The sequence below is a fragment of the Puma concolor genome, chromosome D1, assembly GCF_028749965.1.
Source record: "Puma concolor isolate L17-30 chromosome D1, mPumCon1.1.hap2, whole genome shotgun sequence".
Taxonomy (NCBI): Eukaryota; Metazoa; Chordata; class Mammalia; order Carnivora; family Felidae; genus Puma; species Puma concolor.
Window position 1 is genome coordinate 116,324,719 of NC_141676.1, and position 13,361 is coordinate 116,338,079.

Below are 13,361 nucleotides of genomic sequence, written 5' to 3' on the forward strand. Positions count from 1 at the left end.
TCGGAAACAGGCTCCAGGCTCTGAGCCATCAGCCCAGAGCCCAACGCGGGGCTCGAACTCACGGACCGCGAGATCGTGACCTGGCTGAAGTCGGCCGCTCAACCGACTGCGCCACCCAGGCGCCCCATGTTTTGTTTTGTTTTAAAGAAAATCTGAAGTGCTTCTGGGAAGGTGATGAATGAGAACAGCTAAGTTTGAAAAAGAATTTGATGGGGCTTTGATGTACTGATTGTGAAAGGGCATTATAAATATATTAGTTATTGAGATGCCTGGGTGGCTCATCAGTTAGGGTCCGACTCTTGTTCCAGCTCAGGTCACGATCTCACAGTTTGTGAGTTCAAGCCCCGCATCAGGCTCTGCACTGACAGCACGGAACCTGCTTGGGATTCTGTCTCCCTCTCTCTCTCTGCCCCTCCCCCATTCTCTCTCTCTCTTAAAATAAATTAAACTTAAAAAAAATAAATATATTAGTTACTTTATTACCATGTGACAAATTACCACAAACTTAGTGGCTTTAAATGACACTGATTAGCTCTCAGTTCTGTGCATCAGATGTCTGGCAAGAAGTGGGTTGGTTTTCTACTCAGGGTCTCATGAGCAGAAATCAAGATACCATCCAGGCTGAGGGCTCATCTGGGTTCAGGGACCTTCTCCAAGCTCATCGGTTGTTGGCAGAATTCATTTCCTTAGGTTGTAGGGTTGGGGTCCCCGCGGTCCATCTAGCTGGGAGCTGGGACCACTGTCAGCTTCCAGAGGCTGCCTGCTATTCCTCGCCATGTGGCCCCAGGATAGCTTGCAGGATGCACACCTGTTTCCTTCCAGGCCGACCAGAACACATCTGTCTAACTCCTCCCGTGCAGTCAGCCAGTCCAGTCAGAGAAAACTCTCTGCTTTTAAAGGGCTCAGGTGACTAGGTCAGGCCCACCTGAATAATCTACCTATCTTAAGGTTAACTGATTTTGAGCCTTCATCTTCTCCAAGGGGTCCATAAATGAGTGTTTAATTGAAACTTGGGAGAAGGTATAGGTCAGAAAGGCGGGGAATCTCGAGGGCTGTCTTTGAATTCTGCCCCCACAATAAAGTGACAGAAGTAAAACAGGTACAAGGAGGAAACCAAAAGGTCACCAGAATAGGAATTCTATGATTATTAAAAATATATATAATGAAGGGCATGGGAAAAGAAGAGTTTCCTATCAGTGTGGGAAGAGACAGATTGATAAATGCTAATGGAGAGAAATGGGTAACAATTTGAAAATAAAAAGGAACATCATACTGTATAAAAATGAATTTGAGGTTGATTAAATATGTACATAAAAAAACAAAAATCATTAGGTATTAGGCAAACATACCAGTAAATCTTTTTTATTTCAAAGGCAGAAAGATTTCACTTGATTACTTGAATATTCGAGGCTTCCACGTATCCCAAACACCACAAGTAAAATTAGAGACAAGTGAAAAACTAGAAAAAGTATTTTGACACATGACCACTTAGAAAATTGTTTTTAAATGTTTCTTTACTTTTGAGAGAGACGGAACGAGAACCAGCAGGGAGGGGCAGAGAGACAGGGAGACAGAGGATCCAAAGCAGGCTCTGCATTGGCAGTACAGGAACCGTGAGAGCATGACCTGGGCCGAGGTTGGACGCTGAACCGACTGAGACACCCAGGTGCCCTGACAAACAACTACTTTAGCAAATTCTCCTCCCCACGCATGATGCATCCTAAAACAGAAGAAGAGAACATCCCTGTAGAATAGACAAATACCGTAAAAAGCAATTCACAAAATAGAAATGGTCAATAAACATGAAATTATGTCATGAATCATCATGAAATTTAGGACCTAATACTGGACCTGTGGAGTCAGTGTTTATATGAGGTAACACAGTTCAGTGTTTGTATGGAGGCTGGGAAATGGGCTACCCTGTGCTCTTTGTTGTAACGTAAAATGGCATAAGCTTGCTGAAGGCTAATTTGGTAATACTGGTCCAGAGCTGATGAATGGTCAGAAGGAAACCGCTTATCCCGTTTTACATAACAAATCCACATATTAATTAGGAATATTCGGTCATAGCGGACATTGAGTATTTACTCACTGATCTGGTTTAGTCTTCAGAACAATCCTGGTATTATTCTCGGCTTACTGATAAAGACAACTGACTCCAACATACACCCACAGCTATACTCCTTATGTGTAGGTGAATTGCACTGGAACACGGATCTTCTGTACCGTCCACCGTGCTAAAACAGCCAGGGGTGGTGCATACCGTGGAGGCTGACGTATGTCTGGCCCTGCCCCCGTCCACTTGTTGTACCCAGCGTGTTATCATGCTATTGTCAAGAATGAGCCTAGAGAGCCGTATGCTGATGTAAGTGGAGATATGGAGGTAGGAAAGAGAAAACAAAAACAAAGCTCTGTAGTCCACTGAGATCTGCCCAAACTAGGTTTGCCATGGGGCTTATAACGGTTGCTCACTGTCTAAAGGACTTCAGATTTTCACAGGACCTGCGCCTTCATGTCAGATAAACAAGCATAACTAGAAAAGCTCTGAGAACCAGAAATGAGAAAAATTGGTAACACTGAAGCATATAAAAGGCTATTTTCATTTCATGGCTCCTAGTATTATTTAATACGATTAATACGTTTAATACATTTAATACGTTCATTCTTTTTGTTTGCTGTAAAAGCAGAAATTAAGAAGCCAAATGCTTGCTACGTGGCACTTCAGAATTTAATGCATTAAACAGCTGGGAATAGAACTTGAGGCATTTTGTTTTCCATTACTGCCTGAAGCAGTTTGTACCTCAGCAAAGCTAGTCTTCTGAAACCAAAAGAAATGGTGTAATGAGAACTTTGATTTTTGTAAGTTAGACAAATTTCTGAGAAGCATATTTGGAAACGTATTTAATTTACATCTTTAACAATACTGTAATTTCACACTTGGATGGAAGTTTTGTTACATAAAACTCCATAAATATCTTAGATTAAGACTCTTAAAACCTGCTAGATATTCAAGAAGTAAACAGACTTACTGTCATAAACCAAAAGTGTGAAAGCAGCTGATAATCTGAGAATCGACTACTTTATTCAGTGTTCTATCATCTGGACACAACATGTGAATTAAACCTGTGCTCTGAAACAGACACATATTTCCTTGTACTGCAGCTGCCGTGTACATGAACCACCGTCTTGTCTCAGTTGGCTTATGAGCCCCGGCCAGGCGGTGCTGCCCCCCACCCCCCGGGTGTCCCGGGTGCTCTGGGCTCGGCTGCAGATGACGAGCAGCCAGATGACACCATGGCTGGGGCTGCATGCAGTTCCCAGGGGCTCAGCTGCAGGTGCACCGGCCTGACACAGCCGTCCCTGAGCGTACAACGGAAGAAGTTTGGGCAGAAAAACGATTTGTGTCCTAAACAAAAGTATGAGGAAGAATTAAGTCAGCTCTGTTTAGTGTGCGCATGTGTATTGTGTATGTGTTCTGTGTGTGTGTGTGTGCTGTGTGCACACACGTGTGTTGTGTGCACATGTGTGTTGTATGCGTGCACGTCTATTGTGTGCGTGTTGTGTGTGCATGCGCATATGTATGCACGTGTGTGCATGTGTATTGTGTGTTGTGTGTGCATGACTGTTTGTGTTGTATGCGTGCACACGTGTATTGTGTGTGTCGTGTGTGTGTGTTAAACTCACTGCTTTTCCATTCGCCCAGGTAGGTGCAGACATCCTCCTGGGGACCAGGACTGACACCAGAGCCTCAAAGCTTTCTACCCAGATGTGATGGGAGGATGTTTTTCATAACTTTGCAGCAATGTCTTGGAAGGTTGTGAGATTCTCCAACTTAGACCAATGGTCTAGGTGATAGATGATGTGGGCTGGGTACTTAGATTCAGAGCCTGGTGGCCTGGCCCTTACTTCCAGACGCACCAAGAAAGTTCTTGAGCCACATAAAGCCTCTCCTTCACCAATACAACTTCTGCACCCTTGCGTGTAGAATGCACCAGTTGTGGTTGCTTGAATTGGGCAACTGGCTTGAGTTTCCAGGTGCTCCTGAGGCAACATTCCCTTGGGCATTTCTTCTCCAGCACCCCTGCTGGGTATGCTGGCTCTGCCTTGTGGGGGGGGGGGGACTACTCTCTGCTCACACTTGTTAACAGGATTTTGAGAGCCTCACTGAAATACAGTTTCTGACGCTGCTCCTCCTTTCCCTTTGATAAAAAGAACAGTCTGCAGCCTGGAATGATCGCTGGTAGGAGTGTGTTAGATCAGAAACCAGAAGACTTAGCAGGCCTCTCAGCGCAGGATCAGCGAGGGCAAAGGTTATAGTTAGCATGGAAGGAGAAAGAGTCTAAGCAAGCATTAGGAGCCCAAGAAACATCCCCACGTAGCTCCCCAGTGCCCTTGTTATTTGTGCCAGGATGTACTATGTCTCCAGACTGAACTGGCAAGAGCTGTGTGATGATGGATCTCTGTTCTGGGAGAGGCACTCAGACGTTTCCATCAGGGTCTTTTATGTCTCTCTCGGTCACATAGCCAAGTCAGGCTGTTCGACTGGTTACACTGGGTATAAGCCATCAATAAACAAACTGGTCCTGCCCCACATCAGCAGACTGCGAACTTTAAACGGCACATCATAGATCATTAGCTCACTGCCCTTATCTCTAATAAATGTTGGTGCCAGAATCCCAGCACCTCCAGAGATAAACCTCTGAACGAAGTCATGCCTTTCAAATTATTATTATGTGTTATTCTTTTCCCCCAAACCTTGGCTATCTATAGAATAGGGAAAAACCCATTTTCCAAAGTAAGAACTGTCTCCCAATGAATATTGTTCTAAGTAGGTATTGTTTTGAACATTTCAGTTCACCAAATTTCCAGCGCAAGAATGCCCATAATCGTGTACAAGTTTAACAATAGTTTTACCTCCTTCCAGCACTGAAAATATTTTGGGAAGAGGGGATTGCTTTTTGAAGAACTGAGATATAATTTATAAACCATAAGCCACTCTTTAAAAGTCTACAGTTTGGTGATTTTTAGTCCATTCACGAGATTTTATAAATATTACCACTATGTTATTGCACAAAATCTGTATCTCCCCAAAAGAAATCCCATACCCATTAACAATCACCCCACCCCATTTGGCTCCTCCCCGTGCTCCTCCCCTCCCCCAGCAACTATAGATTTACGGTCTGTCTCTGTGGAACTAGCATGAACATTTCATGTGAATGCACTCATACACTATGTGACTTTTTGTGACTGACTTCTTTCACGTGGCGTCATGTTTTCAAGTTTCATCCCTGTTGTAGCAGGTGTCAGCACCTCATGCTCTTCTTTTTCTGAGCCATAATTTCACATCTACACAATTTACACACCCAACATTCTCTATTTACAGAGTACAATTCAATGACCTTTGGTATATTCAGAGTTGTCGACCCTTGCTACGATTTTAGAGTATTTTTACCTTATCTTTGAGTGTCTTCTATTTGGAGTTTCCCGAGCTTCTTGGATATCTAGATTAATGATTTCCATCAGATTTGGTAAGTTTTCAGCCACTATTTATTCACATATTGTCGAAGCTTCTTTCTCTCTCCCCTCTCCCTGGACTGCCATTTTGCATACATTGGTAGAGTTGATGATGCCCTATGAGTCTCCGAGGCTCTATTCATTGTTCTTCATTCCTTTTTCTTTCTGTCCTCAAACTGGGTAATCTCAATGGACCTGTATTTAGTTCTTCAATCGCTTCTTCTGCCTGCTCAGATCTGCTCCTGGGCTCCTTCACTTCACTTACTGTACTTCTCAGTCTCAGTGTTTATATTGGGTTCTTTTTTTAAAAAACGAATTTCTATTTCTTTGTTGATATTCTCTATTTGATGATGTATCATTCTTATACCTTGTTGATATTCTCTATTTGATGATATATCATTCTTACACTTTCCTGTAAGCATATATATATGGTCACTTTTAGTTCTTTGAATATACTTAAACAACAGGTTTAAAGTCTTTGTCTACAAAGTCCAGTATCTGGACTTTCTCAGGGACAGCTTCCTTTGACTGTTTGTTTGTTTGTTTTTTTTTTTGTCCAGGATGTTGGCTGTGTTTTCTTGTTTCTTTGTGTGTCTTATAAATTTTGTTGGGAATTGAACATTTAAAATAATCTAATGTGGCAACTCTGGAATTCAGATTCTTTTTCACTCCCTAGGGCTTTTTGTTTTTGCTGCTTTTGTTGTTATTTGTTTAGTGAATATTCAAAATTGATTTTGTAAAGTCCTTATTCCTCTTCATGTGTCCCCACTGAAGGGTTTGCTTGGTTAGCTCAGTGGTCAATTAATGATTTGGTGGAGATTTCCTTAAATGTCCAGAACCAATATGCCTCCCAGTCTGTAAAGTGGCTCTGTGTGTGTTTTGGGGACATGCCTTCAAGATTCCATCAGGAAGTTGACAACTCTGGTTTAGCCTTCACTTTCTCCTTGTGTGGAACCTCAAAGTTAGCCAGAGGTGCGAGTTTAGGGCCTTCTTAGGTCTTTCCTGAGAATGTGCAGAGTCTTGTGGGGCAGAACAGCTCTGTATATGCAAATAGCCTTCCAGATTTCCATTAATCTAGAAGAATCCCAGGAATATCCCCAAGCTTCATACTAAAAGTTATACAACTTTTTGGAGCCCCTATGGACATTTTATTTGCCAGCTTTTCCTTTTAAGTTTTTTGGTTAGTCTATTGTTTGGCCAACTCTTATCCATTGCTTTAGGCAGCTGCCACATTAGGTAATTGCCTCTAATTGTTTGCAGCAAAGGCCCCTGGGGAAAAGACTTCTTAGCAGTGGAAGGGTTCCAAGTAAGGTAAAATAAAGACAGTATTATGAGTGGCTTCTTCTGGGGAACCATCAGGTGATAAAATCATGATAATTCTCTGTGAATGTGCTTTGAAGGAGCTCTGACCCCATTCTACCCTGTCCAGTGTATTTTAGGATGCTGATTTTTACTGTGATTACAGATTACTGTTTTTCAAAACTATGGCTGATCTGAGGAGAAGAATGGAAATAGATCAAATTTTAAAACCACAAATCTGACTGTTCTTACCAAGATTGAGCCATTTTTCTTGAATAAATTACTCCTAGATTGTTGCAAGCCTTTGGTTAATTTCTAAGGTTCTGTAACAATTGGTTCTGACCATTTCCCCCCATTGTTCTCATTGCTTTTAAAGATTCTTGGAGGATTATAGAGAGGACTAATTTTGGAGATTATTTGTAGGACTCAGGTTCAAACAGAAGAATATCTTATAGATGTCTTTCACTAAATCTCCCGCTACATTTTATTGTTGATATTGGTAGTATCATAAACTATGTTAAAAATCAAATTAATCTTAAACCATATAGTGGTTACATTATAAATTAAAGTAAAATCATTACAAAATTAACTAGTCAAAATTATACTAGTACTTTCTTACTAAAAGTGTCCTGTGCCTATATACATAATCTTGTCATGGACTGGAGAATAAATCAAGGGTCGTCTCATTTAATTCTGGATTAAAAATCTTGTGGGAAAACACAAATGCTATGCTTCATACTAAAGGTTATGCTGATGTGAGATCTCAGTGGGCTTTATCTTTAAGTAACGGTCAACTTTTCCTACATGTTAAAATCCTAATCAAGTTTTATAGACTTCCTATTCTGACTAACTGCAAAATTGTGTACATCTAGTTTTTGGTTATTTATGATGCCTTGGCCATTAGAGAGAATCTATGAAAATTGAAATTATACTCTCCATGAACTCCGATAAGCCAGGGGGTTCACAAATCTTTACTTTACTTCCATGTGCTTCCACTGCCAAGATTCCAGGCCACTTTCCTTAAACTATTTCTGCTTCCATCTGCTTTCATTTCAATAAATTAGCCACTTTATTAAAAGGAAATGACCCTCTTTATTTTCAAAAATACTCTTTTCTCTGAAGGGTACTTTGTTGGATTAAGGTAGTCATTCCAGCTTTTCCTTGACTAGTGTTGGAATGGACAAAGACATACCATGCCTAAAAATATATATTTGTGTTTTTATGTTTAAAGTGTATTTAATTGAAAAAAAAATGTGTATTTAACTGTAGGCAGCATATAGTTTAGTTTTGTTTTCTTAGCCAGTCTTAAAAATTTCTGCCTTTAAACTGGGGATTTTAAACCATAAACTTTTAATGTAATTATTGATATGATTTAGTTGAAGTCAACTACCTTACTCTTTGTTTCTATTTGTCTCATATGTTCTTTATTTTTCTACCTTCCTGTTTTTTGGACTACTTGAACCTCTGTAATAATTCAATTTCATCTTCTTTTTCTTGGTTTATTACTGAACCATTTTTCTGATGTCACTGTAGTGATTGATTCCTCCTCTGCCTTTGAGAAAAAATTGACATATAACACTATAAATTTAAGGTGTACAGTGTGATGATTTGATACACACATGTGTTGTAAATTTTTTTAATGTTTATTTATTTTTGACAGAGAGAGAGAGAGAGAGAGACAGAGCATGAGTGGGGGAGGGGCAGAGAGAGAGGGAGACACAGAATCCGAAGCAGGTTCCAGGCTCAGAGCTGTCAGCACACAGCCTGATGTGGGGTTCGAATTCACAGACCACGAGATCATGACCTGAGCTAAAGTCGGACACTCAACCGACTGAGCCACCCAGGCGCCCCGGTACACACGTGTATTGTGAAATTATCACCACCATAACACTAACACATCCTTTACCTCACTTTTTTGTTGTTGTGGTGGTGAGAACATTTAAGATCTAGTCTCTTAGCAACTTTCAAGCATATAATACAGTATTGTTAACTATGGTCACCATGCTGTGTATTAGATCCCAGAATGTATTCATCTTATAACTGGAAGTGCGTACCATTTGACCAATTCCTCATTTCCCCCACCTGGCAAACCATTAATCTACAATCTGTTTCTATGAATTTGGTTTTTTTTTGAAGATTCCATATATAAGTGAGATCATACAGTGTTTGTCTTTCTCTGACTTATTGCAGTTAGCATAAAGCCCTCCAAATTTACTCCTGTTCCTGCAAATTGGCAGGATTTCCTTCTTTTTTTAATTTAATTTTTAAAAACGTTTTATTTATTTTTGAGAGAGACAGAGCGCAAGCAGGGGAGGGGCAGAGAGAGAGGGAGACACAGAATCAGAAACAGGCCCCAGGCTCAGAGCTGTCAGCACAGAGCCTGACATGTGGCTCAAACCCACAAACTGTGAGATCATGACCTGAGCTGAAGTCAGATGCTCAGCCGACGGAGCCACCCAGGTGCCCCGGATTTCCTTCTTTTTTTAAATGGCTGGATAATATTCCCTTGTATGCATATACCATATTTTTTTTAGCCACTCATCTGTTGATGGACACTTAAGTCACTGCAATGAGCACAGGAGTACAGATGTGTCTTTAAGACAATGATTTCACTTCCTCCAGATAGGAACTCAGAAGTGGAATTCCTGGATCATAGGGTATTTCTATTTTTAATTTTTTGAGGAACCTCCATCTTGTTTTCTATCGTGGCTTCACCAAGTTACATTCCCACCAACAGTGCAAGAAGGTTCCCTTTTCTCTACATCCTCACCAGTATCTGTTACTTTTTGTCTTGTTGATAATAGCCATTCTTAGCCATTGATTCTTGAGATTAAACATTCCTGGGACTTGCAGACAAAATCCCTGGTCCTCCATCATTGGTGGCACATGTCTCATTTCCTCAATCCAATCTTCTAAACAAGGCATTAAGCAGTTGTGAGCCCTGGAGCCTGTGCCTCATTGTGCTGAAGAAATAGCCACTCTAGTAGGATGTGGAGGAAATAGTTCTAATTCTTAGTTTTTCCAGGCTTCCTTGAGTTCCTCTTCCTTTCTGTCTTTGTTATTCTTTCTGGGATTCTATTACATTGGCTCTGGACATGCACTCTTTTCCCGGACGCTAAATACACGTTGGCGTCAGCTCCCTTCAGGCTGGGAGGAGACTTCCTACATGACCTTCTGACACATCTGCCTCTCGTTCTAAGGGAGGGGCTCATCCTGGGGGTGGGGTCAGCAGTCAGGCTTTTCTGAGCTGCCAGATGCCCTGTTGTTCTAATCCTTTCCAGGACTTAAACTTTGCGGGTAGGCAGGGATAGGGGACGATGTACTTCCTTTTACTCCAACGTGGGATCTGGAGAATCTTTTTCAGAGGGATTTATCCATACTGTTTGCCAGGCATGATGCTAGACCTGAGATTCTGCCCATGCAAGAGAGTGCCTGGCTGTGGGAGAGGCATGTGTAAGCAGTTGAGGGAGTCTTGAGTGGAACTTACACAAACTGGGTGTTTGTGGTCTTAACCCTTCCCTGTCTGGTTCGTAGTACCAGACCTGGCAGAGCTCCCTTTATGACTTCTTGACAGGGTATGGTGGGGAATGCAGAAGGGTCTTCTGGTGGCTATGGTTCATAGTTTGCATAGGTGGTGTTCCAGTGGGTCCACAGTAGCTAATAGAGTGCAGGGTCCTATCCAGGGAAGGCTTGGAGTTGGGGCTTTTATTCCAAACAAGAATGTTAATCTGCCTGAATTTAGAAATGGTTACTTTTTTGTGACTAGCAAAATGTTTCTGTTTTAAATGGAAAGAACCATTTTTTAAAATTACTTATTTATTTTGAGACAGATATAGCATGAGAGGGAGAGGGGCAGAGAGAGAGGGAGACAGAGAATCCCAAGCAGGCCCCACACGGTCAGCATGGAGCTTGGTGTGGGGTTTGAACCCATGAAACCATTAGATCATGATCTGAGCTGAAACCAAGAGTCAACCAACTGAGCCACCCAGGTGCCCCTGAACCATTTCTTTTTTTTTTTTTTTAATTTTTTTTTTTCAACGTTTATTTATTTTTGGGACAGAGAGAGACAGAGCATGAACGGGGGAGGGGCAGAGAGAGAGGGAGACACAGAATCGGAAACAGGCTCCAGGCTCTGAGCCATCAGCCCAGAGCCCGACGCGGGGCTCGAACTCACGGACCGCGAGATCGTGACCTGGCTGAAGTCGGATGCTTAACCGACTGCGCCACCCAGGCGCCCCTCTTTTTTTAAAAGTAGGCTTCATGCCCAGCACAGGACCCAACACAAGGTTTGAACTCACGACCTTGAATTCAAGACCTGAGCTGAGATCCACAGTCAGATGCTTAAGTGACTGAGCCACCCAGGTGCCCCTGGAAAGAACCATTTTATTTCTTGCTAGAGAAAGGGCTCTCTCTAGACTTCCACACACCCCTCACTTGGCTGCTGCAATGATGGATGATTCCTCTTTGAATATGCAGTGTTTACAACTTTAGGAATTTAAATTGTTTAGGGATAAGCTGTAGTGGAGTGCTATCGGTGAGGGGTATAAAATCCTAGGGCTTCCAAATGACCTTTTCCTTGAAGTTGGGGAGAAGCTGTGAGTTAAGCCTCTTGTAAACCAGGCTGAGTGACATCGTAGGCACAGGTGGAAGATCAACTTATGCGGGGGATTGTCAACAGGGATCCTGACAAGTAATCATAGCTGTAGAAACTGGGAACCTTGGGAGGTAAGGGAGGCAACTAAATTTGCAAACCTTGCTTAGAACTCCCTAGTGAAGGTTTGCATCCTAGAGGCCACGTCTCCAGAATTTACAGGTAGGGGATGTTAATGTCAGAAATGTGAGGCGTCAGGGTCCTTGGCGTGTACTGAAAAGTCACCTCTGGTCACCAGCAAGAACAACAGCAGAGTAGAAAGAACTGAACTAGCAGCCACAGTTGGAGTTGAGTCTTGCTTGGCCTGAGAGTCAGCCATTCCTGGTGGCCCGGCCTTCTATTCCAGGAACTGTTGTCCACTATATTCAAGGGTTGATTCTCTTTGCTGAGAAACGAAGAATGGATTGCCCTAAATCTCTGTAAAGCCTGAAACATTTGGTCCCAAATTCTGCATGGATTTTTTCTGAAAGGGTCACAGCAGATTGGAAATGTCAATGGAAATCTTACGGAATCATCCTGCTGTTTGAGGCTGCTTCCCGGCTTGCCAAGGACCAGCCCCATTGTGCAAGCCTGCCGCCTTTGTTCTCCAAGGGCCACTCCCTCTTCCTCCCCTGGCAGGACGTCAGAACACACTTAGCACAAACTTCGCTTCTGGACGTCAGCCACAGCTTGGCTCCTGCTCCCTCTAGTGGGGCCGCAGCGGACCTGACCGTCTGTTTCTCCAGAGCCTGTTCCGTGGCTCCTGTCCGTAGATGCTCTGGCCTGGGATTGCTTGGCAGGCTGCAGGATAGTTGTTTCCTCTCCTCCTGCAGCCTCGGCTTGTCTCATGTCCTTCCTTGTCCCCATGCTTCCCCAGGAACTGAGTTAGGCAATACAACGGAGCCTGAGTTTACAGCCTTAGAGAGAGTGTGAGATCGTAGGGTTGTTTCTAACACTTTTCTAGGCTTAATATGTCTTCACTCTCTGAGGGAGAGCTATTCACCAGTTGGGGTGGGGTCGCAGATGCCGTTAGACACTGTTAGTTACTGTCAGGGTTTCACACACAAGAAGGGTAAAGGCAGTCTCCACCTGATTAAACTTAAAATATTTCTCTTATTTTCTAAGACTTATCTACATTCATCCGTGGCCAAACCAGGAAACTAAGTGGAGGTGTAGTATAAATCCTTACCCTGAATTTCTCCAAGACTTTAGAGATGCTTACATGGTTGAGGCGTTGCTTTTGATTGACTCGTGATAGAACTGGAGAGCCAAAGGGGCTTGGGTTTGGATTTTTCTACCATATATTGTGCAGATTCTGCCAGTGGCCAAGGATATCTACTCCATTAAATACTGAGGAACTGGGGAAATAACCAGGTGGGCTTATGGTAGAGCAGCCTTGGGTCAAACATCCACTTACAATTGACCCTGCAAGTCTCCATAGTGATAAGAAGACCACATAGCATTTTATTTTTCCAGGAATTAACCACCAAGACTAACAGCCAACAATCCCTGAGAGGTTTGGGTATTTTACTTTCTTCAATACTTTCTCCTTTGAGACTTTCAGCGCCCCCACCAGAGAAAGCTAGGAGGCTGGACCACCATGCCTACTCGTGATGTTAAGGTAGGATTCACCACCAGGCAAACCTCTCTTTCAGTGTTGACTTTGGATAGATTGGAAAACAGCACCTGGTCCTCAGCATACCTTACTGTCTTACGCTGCTAAACAATCCTTGTAGTGAATGGTGTCTTCTAAAGTTACGCACTGCACAATTTGGCTACCTATGCGTGCTGTTCCTGCCGGCCTCCACCCTATTCAAAGGATTGGTCTGTGAGCTAACACAGTTCTAGGAATTGGGTGAAGGTCATGGCTGTCTGCATTGGAGGCTTAATTAGACCCTTGTTTTCAAGACTCAGAATT

General features: G+C 42.7%; 1 long non-coding RNA gene across 1 annotated transcript in view; it reads right to left on the reverse strand.

Annotated features, from left to right (window-relative positions):
* Positions 1-13,361, reverse strand: part of LOC147577015 (uncharacterized) — a 71,337-nt gene that overhangs the window by 8,472 nt on the left and 49,504 nt on the right. The gene's annotated exons all lie outside the window — the stretch shown is intronic.